The sequence below is a fragment of the Sciurus carolinensis genome, chromosome X (assembly GCF_902686445.1).
Source record: "Sciurus carolinensis chromosome X, mSciCar1.2, whole genome shotgun sequence".
Lineage (NCBI taxonomy): Eukaryota > Metazoa > Chordata > Mammalia > Rodentia > Sciuridae > Sciurus > Sciurus carolinensis.
The window spans coordinates 60,279,748-60,295,942 of record NC_062232.1 but is presented as its reverse complement, the minus strand read 5'-3'; the positions used below and the strand labels follow the sequence as shown (position 1 = coordinate 60,295,942).

General features: G+C 38.0%; 2 pseudogenes; one reads left to right on the top strand and one right to left on the bottom strand.

The window, feature by feature from the left end:
• Positions 1-719: 719 nt before the first annotated feature.
• Positions 720-1,657, bottom strand: LOC124971517 (heterogeneous nuclear ribonucleoproteins C1/C2-like; annotated as a pseudogene).
• A 7,697-nt stretch (positions 1,658-9,354) lies between these two features.
• On the top strand, positions 9,355-15,214 carry LOC124971516 (kinetochore protein Nuf2-like; annotated as a pseudogene).
• Positions 15,215-16,195: the final 981 nt, after the last annotated feature.

The following is a 16,195-nucleotide window of genomic DNA, read 5'->3' as shown; positions in this document are numbered from 1 at the left end:
AGGGAGGCAAGAATGGAGGAAGGAGGGACTATATAGAGGGAAAAGAGAGGTGGGAAGGGTGGAGTGGGAGGAAAAATAACAGAATGAATCAATCACCATTCCCTTATGTAAATGTATGAATACACAAATGATACGCCTCTACTTCATGTACAACCAGAGAAATAAGTTGTACCCCATTTGTTCACAATTAAAAAAACCCACAGTATCAACTTTAGAAATAAAGACTATTACCCTAATTATTCTTCTAGAGGATGCATTTAACATGCCAACTCTCATTCACAAAAATACATTGTTACATTTGTGTTGAACAGTCCCACACTGGACTATTATGTGGGGGATAACACACATCCTTCTAACTCAAAGTTGCTCTCAGGTGCTACAACTAAATGAGATTGCCTTTGCAGTTAGGGAAGCAACTACTGAAATCATGCATAAATGGAAAGAACTGTATTCTCTGCATAAAAAGAGATTGTTTTGGAGACAGTTGATAAAAATCATGCATCCGTTTAATTATTAAGTCATAATGAGGTATAAAAATTGAAAAACAAAAATTACAAGGTAAGACTTAACAAAACTACTAGGAGCGTCAAGGAAGTGAAAATGGGACTAGGTGCAGGGCAATATAAATTAATGAACGTGGGAAGGACGAAGAGTGGGAGAACAGTGAGCATGTGCTGAAGACACTGGGGGAGAGGTTCTGGTGAAATCTAGATCTTAGACAAGCGCCTAGGTAAAGAAATCATGGGATAAGATTTCTAAACCCCACTATGTGCTTCAGAGTCATCCTCGCCATTGGTGCTGTCTCTGTCATCCTCTCCTTCCTCTGCCTCTTTTTCCTCATCCTTGATCAGCTCCAGTTGGTCATCCTCCATCTTCATTATCATCATCATCATCATCCAGTAGGTCCCCTCCTCAGCAGAGTCATCTGCACCCCCCTCAGACTCCATCCTCACATTAGTTTCATCTTTGTTCAGTGAGCGGCTGCTCTGCTCCTCTTCCCATTTATCATTCTTTGTGTCTACAGCTTGCTTGCTCTGCTCCTTTTCTATTTTTTCCAGGCTTTCCAGAGGGAATCCACTTTTTGTTTTATTTGGGTCAGCTCCTTCTTCATGGCCTGAAGGTCATCTCCTTTCAACTTTCCAAACTAGAAGATCCCTGCTGTTCACTCTTAGAATTGAAGTCACTTTTGCCCCTTTGGGACGTGTTTCCTGATACACCCTGGAAGTTTAGAGGGCACCACAGCCCTAGCAATAGGAGGAGGAGGAGGAACACATGCTGGGTAACTGTACATCCTGTCATAATAATTACGTTGAAAGTCATAGTTCAAGGTCAAAAGAGGAGCCATACATCTCCACTGCAGATCCTTTCACACCTGCTTTTCCTTCACTTTTGGCTCTGCAGCCAGATTAATATCTAAAACCTGACCGGCAATCATTGTGCCATCCTCTCCTGCTATAGCAGCCTGGGCATTTCTCTCATTAACATACTGAATGAAGGCAAAGCTGTTATGGACAGAAAAACCCACAATTTTGCCATACTTCGAGAAGATTGCCTCCAGACCTGACTTCTTGACCGCCAAAGTGTTGAGATTCCCAATGAATACAAGGGAACTCATGGAGCGTGGATCAGTCTTGTTGGTAACGTTGCTAGTCCTCATGACTGATACGGTGCAAGAATGTAGCTGAAGATCAAAAAAATCTCACAGGATGAGGGAGGGAGAAGAGATTTGATTCTGAATCTCCTACTCCCAGATTCTATGTGAAGAAGCCAACCACTGCTCGAGGTCAGGAAGGTGGCCGCAACCTCTCAGCCTTCCTCTCTTCACCAGATCACAGTTTCTTGAGCCCATGCAGGGGTGGGGGTGCTAGCAGTAAGTGTGGGGTGCCCACTGTGTGACTACTCTGACAAGGGAAGTAGTAGAACCAGTCAGATTATGGACATTTCCTTAGGCACTGCTGAGGCAAGCTCTACTGATAGCAAACTCTAACGCTAGTAGCACCAATAACAGTGGGAGGCCTGAAGCACTGGTCCTCAGATTGGGAAGAAGCACAGGCCTACACACTGCATAGGAAGAGGAGGCATGACATCTGCAGCATCCCTCTGTGGTGTTTGCACCCAGCCCTGACAACAGCACATGCCCAAAGATGGCATGATGGTAGGATGGTGGTGATCACAACTTCAGTGCTGGCTTCCAACCCCAACAGGAAAGGCTTATTGGGGGCTGTAGTGAGCAGGGATTATTGGGGTTCTCACCTTCAGTCCTAGCTTTGCCACAAGTTCACGTAGAATTGGTCACACCCTTGTTCCCAGAGGACAGTGCCCTGGAATTCTCCATTCCCTTTGTGCTGAGACAGCTGACCCATGCAGTATAAGGAACTAAGTGGGCTTGATTGCTGGGGTCACAGTTGCTGTACTGGGTCCATAAGACTGGGTCCAATATCCTAGGCCAGTGTGGTGAAATGTCAGTGGGTTCCCAGAGATGGGACTATACAGGGATTTTTGACAGATAAAGCAGTACACATTTTGACAATAACTCCCTCTTGTTCTGGGGTTTTATGGAGAGATTATGTGAATTCTTTCTCTAAGATGAAGCCCCAGTGAAGAGTCTAAGTTTTTCCCCTAACTATAAAAGTCTACGAAAGCTATGAAGGTTTCCAGAAACTAGGATTGCCAGCATCTGCACGGGTGAAGTGTGCTAACACTCCCCTGTAAATGAGAGTCCCCTCTCCCCTGGATGGAAATTATGGTAGCAACTTCTGGAGTGCTTTGTTTTCCTTTCTATTCTGTCATGTATCTTGAGTTTTACAAGGTTCCAATCTCTCCCCTGCTTAGTTCCAAGAGTCTCCCAAAGTCACTTCAAAATGCAGCTGTCAGGCTACTGCTTAGGACCTTTGAGGAGGAGAGGATGAGTTCTTTTTTTAATTTTTTTATTGTAAACAAATGGAATACATAGAGTAAAGGCATACCATTTGTGTAATCATAAATTTACATAGGGTAATGTTGTTTGATTCATTCTGTTATTTTTCCGTTCCCCCCCACCCCTCCCACCCCTCTTTTCCCTCTATACAGTCCTTCCTTCCTCCATTCTTGCCCCCCTCCCTAACCCTAACCCTAATCCTAACACTAACCCCTCCCACCCCCCATTATGTGTCATCATCCACTTATTAGCGATATCATTCGTCCTTTGGTTTTTTGAGATTGGCTTATCTCACTTAGCATGATATTCTCCAGTTTCATCCATTTGCCTGCAAATGCCATAATTTTATCATTCTTTATGGCTGAGTAATATTCCATTGTATATATATACAACAGTTTCTTTATCCATTCATCAATTGAAGGACATCTACGTTGGTTCCACAATCTGGCTATTGTGAACTGAGCAGCTATGAACATTGATGTGGCTGTATCTCTGTAATATGCTGATTTTAAGTCCTTTGGGTATAAGCCAAGGAGTGGGATAGCTGGGTCAAATGGTGGTTCCATTCCAAGTTTTCTAAGGAGTCTCCACACTGCTTTCCAGAGTGGCTGCACTAATTTGCAGCCCCACCAGCAATGTATGAGTGTACCTTTCTCCCCACATCCTCGCCAACACCTGTTGTTGCTTGTATTCTTGATAATCGCCATTCTAATTGGGGTGAGATGGAATCTTAGGGTGGTTTTGATTTGCATTTCTCTTATTACTAGAGATATTGAACATTTTTCCATATGTTTGTTGATTGCTTGTAGATCTTCTTCTGTGAAGTGTCTATTCATTTCCTTAGCCCATTTGTCGATTGGATTATTTGCATTGAGAAGATGAGTTCTTGACAGCTGTGTTAAGCCAGGTTCAAAAACTGGTAATATTTTTACAAACAAATAATGACCTAACTGTTCAAGGAAACATTCACATTTACAATAGAATCAAAAAAAAGATATGTAAGAATAAATTTTACCAAGGAGGCAAAGGATCTATACACCAAATATTATAAAACTGGTGAAACAAATTGAAGAAGGCACAAACAAATTGAAATATATAGCATTATAATGGAAGAAAATTAATGATATTAAAATATCCATAGTACTCAGAGCAAAATATAGATTCAACACAATCACTACCAAAATTTCTTCACATAAATAGGAAAAAATTCTAAAATTTACATGGGAACATAAAAGACTGTGAAATACCAAAAAAAGTCCAAGAAAGAAAGTAAAGTTAGGAGCACAACACTTACTGATTTAAAATTTTATTACACAGCTATAGTAATCAAAACACCATTGTTCAATAATGAGAAGAGAGAATCTACAGAGTGGGAAAAATCTTTACCACAAGCACCTAAGATAGGGCACTAAATTCCAGGTTATATAAAGAACTCAAAAAAATTAATACCAAAAGAATACCCCAATCAATAAATGAGCTAAGAAAATGAACAGACACTTCACAGAAGATATAAGATTGATCAACAAACATATGAAAAAATTTTCAACATCTCTAGCCATTAGAGAAATGCAAATTAAAACTACTCTGCGATATCACCTCAGTCCAGTCAGGTAGATCCAGGCAATCATCATGAATACAAGCAATAATAAGTGTTGACGAGAATGTGGGGAAAAGGTACACTTATGCATTGCTGGTGGGACTGAAAATTAGTGCAACCACTGTGGAAAGTAGTATGGAGATTCCTCAGAAAACTTGGAATGGACCCACCTTCAATTATTCTCCTCCTCAGTATATACCCAAAGGACTTAAAATCAGAATAGTACAGTAATGCAGCCTCATCAATGTTTACAGCAGCTCAATTCACAGTAGCAAAACTATGGAACCACCCTTGGTGCCCTTCAACTGATGAAAGGATAAAGAAAACGTGGTATATATACACATTGAAATACTACCCATGAAGAAGAATGAATTATGGCTTTTGCAGGTAAATGGATGGACCTAGAGAATATCATACTAAGTGAAATGTCAGTCCCAAAAAATCAAAGTTTCAATGTTTTCTCAAATAAGCAGATGCTGATCCATAGTGGGGGCAGCGGGGAAGAATGAAGGAACCTTGGATTGGGCAGAGGGGAGTCAGGGTTGTGGGGAGTGGGGATCAGAAGGATGGTATAATGAGACAGACATTATTACCCTGTATACACATATGATTACACTACTGGTGTGACTCAGCACCATGTACAGCCAGAGGGATGAGAAGTTATGCTCCATTTGTATACAATGTATCAAAATGCATTCTACTTTCATGTACAACCAATTGGAACAAATTAAAAAATGAATAAAAAAATAAGCCATGAAAAAATTAAAAACAGAATTGTACTGGCATAAAAGCAGATTCATAGACCAGTAGAAGAAAAACAAAGATGCCAGAAGTAAATCCAAATATATGCAGTAAACCGATTTTTAACAAAGGCACAAAGAGGTCACATTGAAGAAAAGATAGTCTCTTCAATAAACGATCTATAAACCTAGATTTCCACACACAAAAAGAAAATATAACCTCTTAGAAAAAATAGTAGAAAGGCTCCTGGATATTGGCCTTGGTAGTGATATTTTGGATATCACACTGAAAGACCACGAAAGTAAAATAAATAAACAGAACTACATCAAATGGAAAAGTTTCTGCACATAAACTTTATATATATAAAGAAATAATCACAATTAAAAAGTAGGCTATGACTTTGGAAAAAATATTTGCCAACCACAAATCTGAAAAGGAGTTAACATTCAAAATTTATAAAGAATTCAATAGTGGAAAAACAAAAATGTGATTAAAATATAGGCTAAGAACTTGAATAGACAGTTTTCCAAAGAAGTCATAAAAATGACCAACAGATAGATGAAAAGATGTTCAACATCATTAATCATGGAAAATGCCAATCAAAAGCACTGTGAGGTACCACCTCAAACCCATTAGGATGGCTACTATCAAAAAGTCACAAAAGGAGAGAAAAATATGGAATATCAGTAGCAGTCGGTGCATAGTGACTGCTTCCCAAGATTGAAATAAATCAACAATTGTACAGTTAAGTGATGAGATAGAAGATTAGGGGAAAATGCAGGAATACAACTCAGATAGTCAGTGATCCAGTGAAGCATAGAGAAAGTGGCTTTTTAAAAATAACATGTATAACTAAAAAGAACCAAAAAAATAACAAAAGAGAAAAATATAAAGCAACTGAGATAGACAACGTCAGTGCCAGGTGCATGGCTTCTTGGTGGAGGAGGGGAAGCTCCCAGAAAAAGGAATTTAAAGTATTTCAGGAATTACAGACTCCACTGTTGGGCTGGTATGCAGTCCCAGCAGAAAGGAAATCAAAATACAGCATAACAAGACAGCATGGCGAGAGGGCCTACCTGCACTCCCAGGCACTTTGCTCTGGATTACTTGAGAGCTGGGAAAAGGAATAATCTTAAAATAGCCATCATTATTCTAGATTGTCTACAAGGAAGATTAGAAATCCCTGCACTCTTTCTTTTTCTGATTTCTTTTTTATCTCCTTTCTTTTGTATCCCCAAGACCCAAGAGCTTCCTTCCTTCCTTCCTTCCTCTCTTTTTTCTTTCTTTCTTTCTTTTTCTTTTTTTTTTTCCATTTGGTTGTTGGTTGCCTGGATTAAAAAAAAAATCTCAGAATCAGGAGTGATATGTGGCACAAACCTGCTGGGAGCTCTTGACTGAGACAAGTTGATGGCAGGAACTTTGAAATTGACAGTTTAGATCTATGTAGCTTGCACACACCAGTTGCAGTTTGACAGTTTAATTTGTAGGAATACAAATTTAATTTGTACAAGAAGTAGGAGTCACCTCAGGACTTTCAGAGCCACCCTAACCACACTAGAGAAGGGCAGGACAAGTTTTATGCTTCTATGCTCCCTCGGGAGGTAGGTGTGCACACACCCACTACAGTTGCTGGGATTCAATGTGGTAGACTTTCGGAAACACCCAGACTGCCCCAGAGAAGGGTGGGGAGAAGACCATGCTGTTAGCCCCAGGGACATGGTGTTTCCCACATATCTTAAAGCTTGGACAAAGGGCTGCAGACATTCTAGGTGTTCCTTCAAACCATTCTAAGAGCTTTTATGCATCCTGGAACACCAAAAAACACTGAAATCACATAGTCTCATGGCAGAGGTGAGTAGGACAATGTCAGTATGGAAAGCCACAAGATTGGGTGTTCTGGGCAGCATCTCAAGACAGAAGTGGAGAAACAAGAACTAAATCTACAGCTGAGAGAGCTGAGGCGGTTGCTACCTCCACATCCAGAGACACTCAGAGGCTGCACAGTCAAGCTTGAACATCTATAATACCTCCTAACACCTGGCATAATCCAAAGCCGGAAGGGTCAGTAAGAAATCCTTTCATATCAAATACTTCAGCAAGGAATAATTTTAGATCTTTTAATGTTAGGTTTTTTATTTCACTAATATTCTCTGCACTGATTTGATAGATCCTCCCACTATATGTTACTGCATTACTTAATCCAATTTTATGCATTTTCTTTAATGTCATTGTACTAATTGGAAATATTTGCTCTACTCTCTCATTTTTTTATATACTCTCCTTTTCTCTACTTGCCTTTTCCTCTTCTCTTTCCTTTCTCCCCATTTATCCAGGTTTTTTCTTTGTTTTGTTTTGTTTCATTTTGCTTTTCATGGCACTGACTGCCAAACCCAGGACACTGTCACTGAGCTACTTCCCCACTCTTTTTTATTTTTTGTTTTGACACAGGGTCTGACTGCTTGTGAAATGCTGTCTCAGCCTCCAAAGTGGCCAGAATCATAGGTATTTGAAAACACACCTTTTTTTTAATGTTGTAATGAGTTAATTGGATTTATTCATTCCATCTTTTTCTTCCTCTGTTCTTCATTCTCTCCCCTTCTCTTCTCTTGTTACTTTTTCTACTTGTCTTTCTCCTATTATTTAATTTTTGTTTTTATTTTTGTTTATTGGTTTATTTGCTTTTTTCTTTGTTCATTTGTATGCTTTATTCTTTGAAGTAATATGTTAACTGAATTCATTCATTCCATCTTTTTCTTCTTTCTCATTTCTATACTCTTCCCCACTTTTCTTCTCTGCTCACTTTTCTTCTGTTGTTTTTACCTCTTTCTTTTCTTTACCCTTTGTTGCCTTTTCCTTTCTCCATTGCTACATGCACTATATAGTAAAATATCAATTTTACTTTCTTTAAAACTACTTTTTAAGCCTATTACACGGTATTACTATCCTCTTCCATTTCTGGAATAGTGAAGTTATAGAAAACATTTTTAATAATTGTTTACAGCATATTAGTATGAAGTTTGTTCTTAAGTTATCACAGCTACAGGTGATCATCCTTTCTATTCAAAATTGTTCTAGGGCTTGATGGAAGCACTGTGAACATATTGAACGTGTATTTTGACTCAGACATGTACCCCTGGCTCAGGACAAATAGTAAAGTAAAAAAACAGCATACAATAGAAACTTCCATATAAAAGCTAGAGAGAGATTTAGCCCAGCATATGAGAAAATCTCATTATACAAGTACAGGAAATATGAGGAAACATCTCCAAAAATTTAAAACCTACTAATAACTGAGTCCACAGATATCTTGGTGGATTAAATATTATAAAAAGAATTCAAGCCAGGCACATTGGTACAGGCCTCTAATTCCAGTAGCTCAGGAGGCTGAGGCAGGAGGATCATGAGTCCAAAGCCAGCTTCAGCAAAAGTGAAGTGCTAAGTAACTCAGTGATACCCTGTCTCTAAATAAAATACAAAATACGGCTGAGGATGTGGCTCAGTGATCGAGTGTCGCTGAGTTCAATTCCTAGTACAAAAAAAAAAAATTCAAAAAGTTGATTGTTAAAATGATCAATGAATTGAAGAAGATCTAAGACAAGAAATAAAAGAAAAAGTATAGGAAGTGAGGGCATAGTTCAATATATAGGGAGAGAGTCAGAAAAACAGCCAGATACACAATGAAATTTTACTCAGTTATAAAGAAGAATGAAATTATTGCATTGCCGGTAAATGGATAGAACGGGAGACCATCATGCTAAGTGAAATATACCAGACACAGAAAGTCAAGGGTAAAATATTTTCTCTCATATGGGGAAGCTCTACAGAATAAATGAATGAAAAAAGTAGATCTCACAAAAATAGAAAGGATACTGACAGATTGGAGAAAGGGGATTGAGATGGAGGAAGGAAGGTAGGGCAAAGGAAGTACTGGGAAACAAAATCTACTAAATTAGGCTATGTCCATGTAAAAAGATACCACAATGAATCATGTATATGTACATACACTTTCACACACACACATATATACACAAATACAAACACATACATATTATATATAATATGTGTGATATTATATATATGTATTACAATAATAAGAAGGATGATAAGGAGGAGGCAGAAAAGGGAGATTAGTAGAGTAGAACAAGTGAATCAGGGGGAGGGAAGAGGGAAAGATAAGGTACTGGAAAATGAGATTGATCAAAATATGCACATGTATTAATATGACATAATGAATCCACTGTATAATTGTAATGTACCAATTTAAACACAAGAGAATCTATATGATTATTTAAACTTTTAAAAAACTTTTCCTTTAATAAAATGAGTATCACAAGTGATTGTCAGTATGCTTAGCAAACTGAATAGAAGCTATGCAAATATAGAAAACTATACTTATCAAAATCTTTAGTCTCAGTTACAAAGTTCTTTGGATTAAATACATGTATTCATTTGTAAAAGAAAGAAATGAAAAACTGAACATATGTGAAATATTAAACAACTACTACCAATAATTATATTTTAAACTAAATTTAATTAGGGAGTTTATAATATTTTTAATGCTTCTGGAAACAAAACTCTGTTTATAGGTTCCAATTCTGTTGTTAAGCATTAACACATCTGTCAAGAAAATGTTTAAGAATCCACTATTATTGAAACAGACTATAAAATTAAAATTATTTTCTGTCAATAGATATTTGTGGAAATAAAAATAAATATGATGTTAACAAATAAATTAATGTTTGATTATGCAAACAAGCTAATGATAAATTTTAGAAGAATAAATGAAAGTCTGTTTTTTCCTGGGAAGAAGAAGAAGGAGAAGGAGGAGGAGGTTGTAAACATGATCAAATACCTGGTTTTATTCCAGATATACAAGGATAGCTCAACATGAAAATGAATAAAATGTAATTAATTCATCACATAAATAGAATCAAAGACAAAAATCACTTGATCATCTTAATAGATTAAGAAAAAGCCTTCAACAAGATTCAGTACCCATTCATGATAAAAAGACTGATTGAAAACCAGGCTAGAAGGAAATTACCTCAACATCATAAAGGCTATATATGACAAATCCAAAGCCAGAATTATACTGAATGGGGAAAATTTGAAAACATTTCCTCTAAAATCAGAAACAAGATAGGATGTCCAGTCTCTCATGTTTAATATAGTACTTGGAATTTTAACCAGAGCAATTGGGCAGGGAAAAGAAATAAAAGGGATATAAATAAGAAAGGGAGAATTCAGCTTATCCCTATTTGCAAATAAGATGATTGTATACTTAGAAGATCCAAAATGTTTCACCAAACTTCTATAACCGATAAACAATTTCAGCAAAGTATCCGGATACAAAATCAACATATTAAAATCAATGGCTATGTTCCACACATGTATGATTATCTCAAAATGAAACCTGATATTATGTATACATACAATGCACTAATAAAAATATAAAAATTGCTTTTCCATAGAATATCAATGAATACACTGAAAAATATATCAGAAAATCAATTCAATTTAAAATGCCTCAAAAAAACCCTACGAATAAATCTAACCAAAGAGGTAAAAGACCTCTACAATGATCCGGGCATGGTGGTGCATACCTGTAATCCCAGAAGATCAGAAGGCTGAGGCAGGAGGATTGCAAGTTCATAGCCATCCTCAGCAATTTAGCAAGGCCCTAAGCAACTCAGTGAGACTCTGTCTCAAAATAAAAAGTAAAAAGTGCTGGGAGTGTTGCTCAGTAGTTAAGTGCCCCTGGGTTCAATTTTTCCCAGGGGGGAAAAATCTCTACAATGAAAATCATAAAACACTGAAAAAGAAATTGAAGAAGACCCAAGTAGATAAGACCTGCCATGTTCTTGCAGAGGCAAAATTAATATTGTCAAAATGTTTATATTACCAAAATTGATCTACAGATTCAATCCCCATGAAGATACCAATGACATTCCTCACAGAACTAGAAAAAAAGTGTCCTAAATTTCATATGGAAAAATAAAAGACCCAGAATAATCAAAACAAAAAAAAGGAATGCCAGAGGTACCACAATATCCATTTTCAAATAATACAACAGCATGATACTGGCATAAAAGGAGACATGAGGCCCAATGGAATTGAAGGCAAAGAGAAAAACCCACACAGAGTCATCTAATCCTTGATAAATATGCCAAAAACATGCTGGAGAAAAGATAGTCCTTTAACAAATGATACTGGGAAAACAGTATATCATATGTATAAGAATGAATCTAGATCCTAACTCTCATCCTAAATGCAAGTCAACTCAAAATGGACTACAGTCCTAGAAATTAGATCAGGAGCAGTGTAACTCCCAGAAGAAAGCATAGGGGCAACATTTCAACGTCTAGGCATTTCTCAATAGGACCCCGTAAAGATCAGGAAATAATGTCAAGGTTTAATCAATGGGATAACATCAAATTAAAAAGTTTCTGCACAACAAAGGAGACAAGGGTATGAAGAGAGAATCTAGGTAGGCTGTCAGCCACCATTCCACACAAGGGGCCTGCCTTGGTAGCTGCTATAGACTATAAGTCCCAAGATAGAAACTTTGTCTTTTCCCAGGTATAATATTGCTGAGATTGTTCATATGCACAGTAAGTTCTTAACAGAAGCTGTTGGTAAAAAATCTCTCCAAAAATGACCTTTATCCAAATCCAGTGCCTGAAGTCTTGCACATGATCTACACGAGGGTCTCACAAATAGTCCATGGCATTCAACTGGAGCATTTTTACATGGTTTTGTGAAGTAGTATTTATAGATGCCTGTGAACATTGAAGTCATGTATCCACATATAATGGAAGACTTTTTACCAGTAAGCAACTTGTTCATTCACCTGAACTCATTTCTACCCATCTGCCAGGAGAATGACTTTGAGATTGCTGATATTCAATATCCAAAAGCAAAGCGGACAAGTCAGTTTTTAAGTGGCATTATCAACTTTATTCACTTCAGAGAAGCACACCATGAGACGTACACAGAAGTTCTCTAGCAATATAAATCCTCTGTGGACAGAATTCAGCAGGTGAGCATTGCACACTAGGAGGCACTGCTGAAAGTGGAGAAGTTCAATTCTGTTCCAGGTGAAGAGCAAGAAGAGTTCAAACAACTTATCAATGATATTCAGGAGCTACAGCAATCACTGAATCATGGGGTTTCATCAAAAAGCAACAGTGATGTAGGAGGGAAATTCCCACAAGAAATCAGATATCTCAGAGAAGACTAAATCATTGATTGAACTAAAATTGTCAGTGGTTTATTTGAAAGAAGTATAAGAAAGTGTAAAAACTAAAATTGTGAATTCTCCAGAGAAGGTAAACAATTATAAAGAAAAAATGAAAGTTACAGTTCAGAAACAAGAATTTCAGGCAAGAAGTGATGGAGAAGTACGAAATCTATTGAGACTTAGTTGACTGACTGCCTTTGTGTCAACTGGAGGTGCAGTTGTATCAGAAGAAAATACAGGACCTTGCAGACAATAAGGACAAACTGACCAGTGCCTTGAAGGACAGCCTGAACTTGGAGGACCAAATTCAAGACCAAAATCAGAGTTAAGGAAATTGAAGATTGAAGAAAATTCACTCAGAAGAATGCTGATTGTGAAGAAGGAAAAACTAGCTACAGCACAGATCAAAATAAATAAGAAGCATGAGGACATCAAGCAGTACAAATGAGTAATAACTGAGAATTTCAATAAAGTCCATGAAAAAAGAAGTGTTGTCCATAAGCAAGTAATCACAATTAAGATTAAATTAAATTAAATTAAATTCCTAGCTTAATCAAAAAGATTAAATTAGGAATTCAGCAACTAGAAGATACCACTGGAAGGGAGAAACTGAAGTCCCATGAACTATTCCTCAACTTGAAGACTGCCTTGGACAAGTACCATGAAGGCATTGAGAAGGCAGCAGATAGGTGCTGCGAGAATAGAGAAGGCTGTGGAGTTGAGGGGAGAATGTTCAGAATGGCCCAGCTGCCTCTTTTAAATGACTTGTTATCTTTTAATTTCTCGGAAAGGTGTAGTTAAGTTGAAGCTAGTGGGAATATCAGAAATAATAAATAATGTTTGTTCGAGCAGCTTTTATATGTTCTGAAAGTGATCATTCTATAAGATATGCATTTACTGTAGATTTTCATTAATTCATAATTGAAATAACTTGTACAGCTACTTATGTCTCTGTGCAGTCCCTTTCTGTGTGCACTGACTGAAGTTACGTTTGAAGTATGTGTTTTTTCTGTTATTTCCGTGGTGGCTGTTTAGTCGAGCTATGCTTGAGCCCTGGCTGTTCCCTAAGCTTTATAAGCAGGATCTTGCATGGTTCTACCCTGGAGCAGCCCTAGGAGGATATTTTGTAACTACTTTATACATGAGTAACTATGAAGGTCCCCCAAAAGATTCAGCAGCTGAGCCAAGATTGGCACTATGCTCTTTCAGATACTGAGGTCTGGAGTGTTTCCATGATCCCACACTTAGAGTAGTTATTTGAAGAGGAAGTTGGATCATGATTGTCACTCTTCCTGGATCCATCATGAGGAAAATGAGTTAAGACCTGCAAGTGCCTGACACCGGGTGAATGCTGGAGACCTGTAGTCTGTTAGGCTTAGGTACTTTGCTAAGGTTTTGCTAAGGTTTCAGGTGCTTTGCTGTTTATCAGAGATCATGAACTCACCCTGTGGAGAAAGCCCTGGAGTGGGAGGAGCAGCAGAGGAAAGAGTCCAGGCGCAGGAGTCTGTGCGGAGACAAGATCCACCCTGTCTCCTCCTCACATCTTTTTCAGTAGCTTTCTCATCCCTTCCTATCTCCATCATCATGGCCACTGCTTTGTTCACACCCAAATTTCTGCACACTTCTGCTGTGCTGGCAAACTTGCCTGTCATAGCACTACAGCTTCTGCCACAAGGGTCACCAAAGTAATCCCTTTCCAGGACTCCAGGGTGCTCCTAAGTCTTCGTCCTCCTTAGTTCCCCCATGCAGAGCCACCGGCTTCAGGGAGCTCTGCTCTCCGTTGTCTTAGTTCTGTCTTCCTTTTTCTTTCACGATGAAACCTGACCCTTGACTCTGTGTGTTCTAGACTTCTGCCCTTCACCCTTATGGCAACCTCTACTCCTTGAAACTGTCCATCAGTACCCTTGGCTTCCATTACACATAATGTTACATTAGTACATCCACATACATTTTATTAACATTTATTGTGCTTCTCGTGAATTCCAGACTTGCATATCTGATGGCCAACTGGTGTTTGTAACCCTTTGGTCTTCTGGTAAAGCCTAAGGGCCTCTTTCAGAAAAGCTTTTTCATGCATGAAATAAAACACAGGACTACAAGGGAAGCCAGTTAAATGCAGATGTGGTTGTCAAATATTATGAAATCTTCCCTGACTGCACTTCTTCCCACGAAAGGTGCTCCTGTGCTTATTCACGCTCTGCTACTGGCTGCCTTGTGTCTCTCCAGTTAGGACCTCAGCTGACGTATCTGGCTACTCCCCTCCTTCTCCAGTGTTTCAGTCTGCATCACCACTTCTTGTCCGCCTGTCCAATTCACTTCTACCTGGGCTTTGGGGCGTAGTGAACTAATGTGATATTAGTTCATTAGGGATCTGTGCTGTCTTGGCTGTTAAGGCTCCATCTAGGTGGTCACAGTGACCTCACAGAGGAACGACGGGATATTTTAAATTTCCAAAGGAAACAGAAATACTTAATAACTGTCAGAGAGCCTTGCAGAGTCTAACCCAAGCCAGTTCAGTCAGTGTGAGACCACACTGCTTTCCTGCCCATATGAAGCTGGGATTTTGGCTGTTGCTGTGATGAAAAGCAAGGATCACCTGAACATCATGGAACAGAAATGAAGGTGGTGATGCTTAATCTGATGCCAAGTTTGAGAAGTTGTGCAGTGCCCCATAGGTGCAGACTGCAGTCAACACTGGTTATTTAAGAATAAAGCAAAATATTTCAATCTGTGTGTTTTTCTCGTGCATCCTAAGGACATAAATGCCTGTGGTTGGCTGATGACTGAATAAACAGAGCTAATGTGTGTTAAAAGAGACAGAGAGGTGGGAGGGGTGGGGGGAAGGGGAAAAAATGGCAGAATGAATCAAACAACATTACCCTATGTAAATTTATGATTACACAAATGGTATGCCTTTACGCCATGTACAGACAGAGAAACAACATGTATCCCATTTGTTTACAATAAAAAATAAATAAATTTAAAAAAAAAGAGACAGAGAGAGAGAGAGAGAGAGAATCTACAGAATGAGAGAAAATATTTGCTAGCTACTCTTCTGACAGAGGATTAATATCCAGATTATCAAAGTACTCAAGAAATGAACATCAAAAAACCCCCAATCAATAGGCAAAGAAACTAAAAAGACACTTCTCAACAGAAGAAATAAAAACAGACAACAAATATGAAAAAAATTCAACTTTTTTTTGGTAATCAGTGAAATTCAAATCAAAACTTCATTGAGATTTCATTCTGACTCCAGTTAGAATGGCAATCATCAAGAATACAAAAAAAAGAATACAAATAATAATTGCTGATGAGAATGTGGGGAAAGGGAACTCTTAAACACTGTTCATGGAATTGCAAATTAGTACAACCATTGCAAAAATCAATATGGAGCTTCCTCCAAAAATTACAGATATAACCACTATGTGATCCAACTATACCAGTCATCAGTATTTACCCAAAAGTATTAAAGTTTCAACATACTACATACCCATGTTTCTATCAGCACAATTCACAATAGCCAAGTTATGGAACCAGCCCAATTGTCCATCAACATATGAGTGAATAAAGAAAATGTGGTATGAATGTGGTATATATACACAAGGAAGTTTTAATCATCCATAAGGAAGAATAAAATTATGTCATTCAGGAAAATGGATGAAACCAGATAACATCATGTTAAGCAAAATAAGCCAGA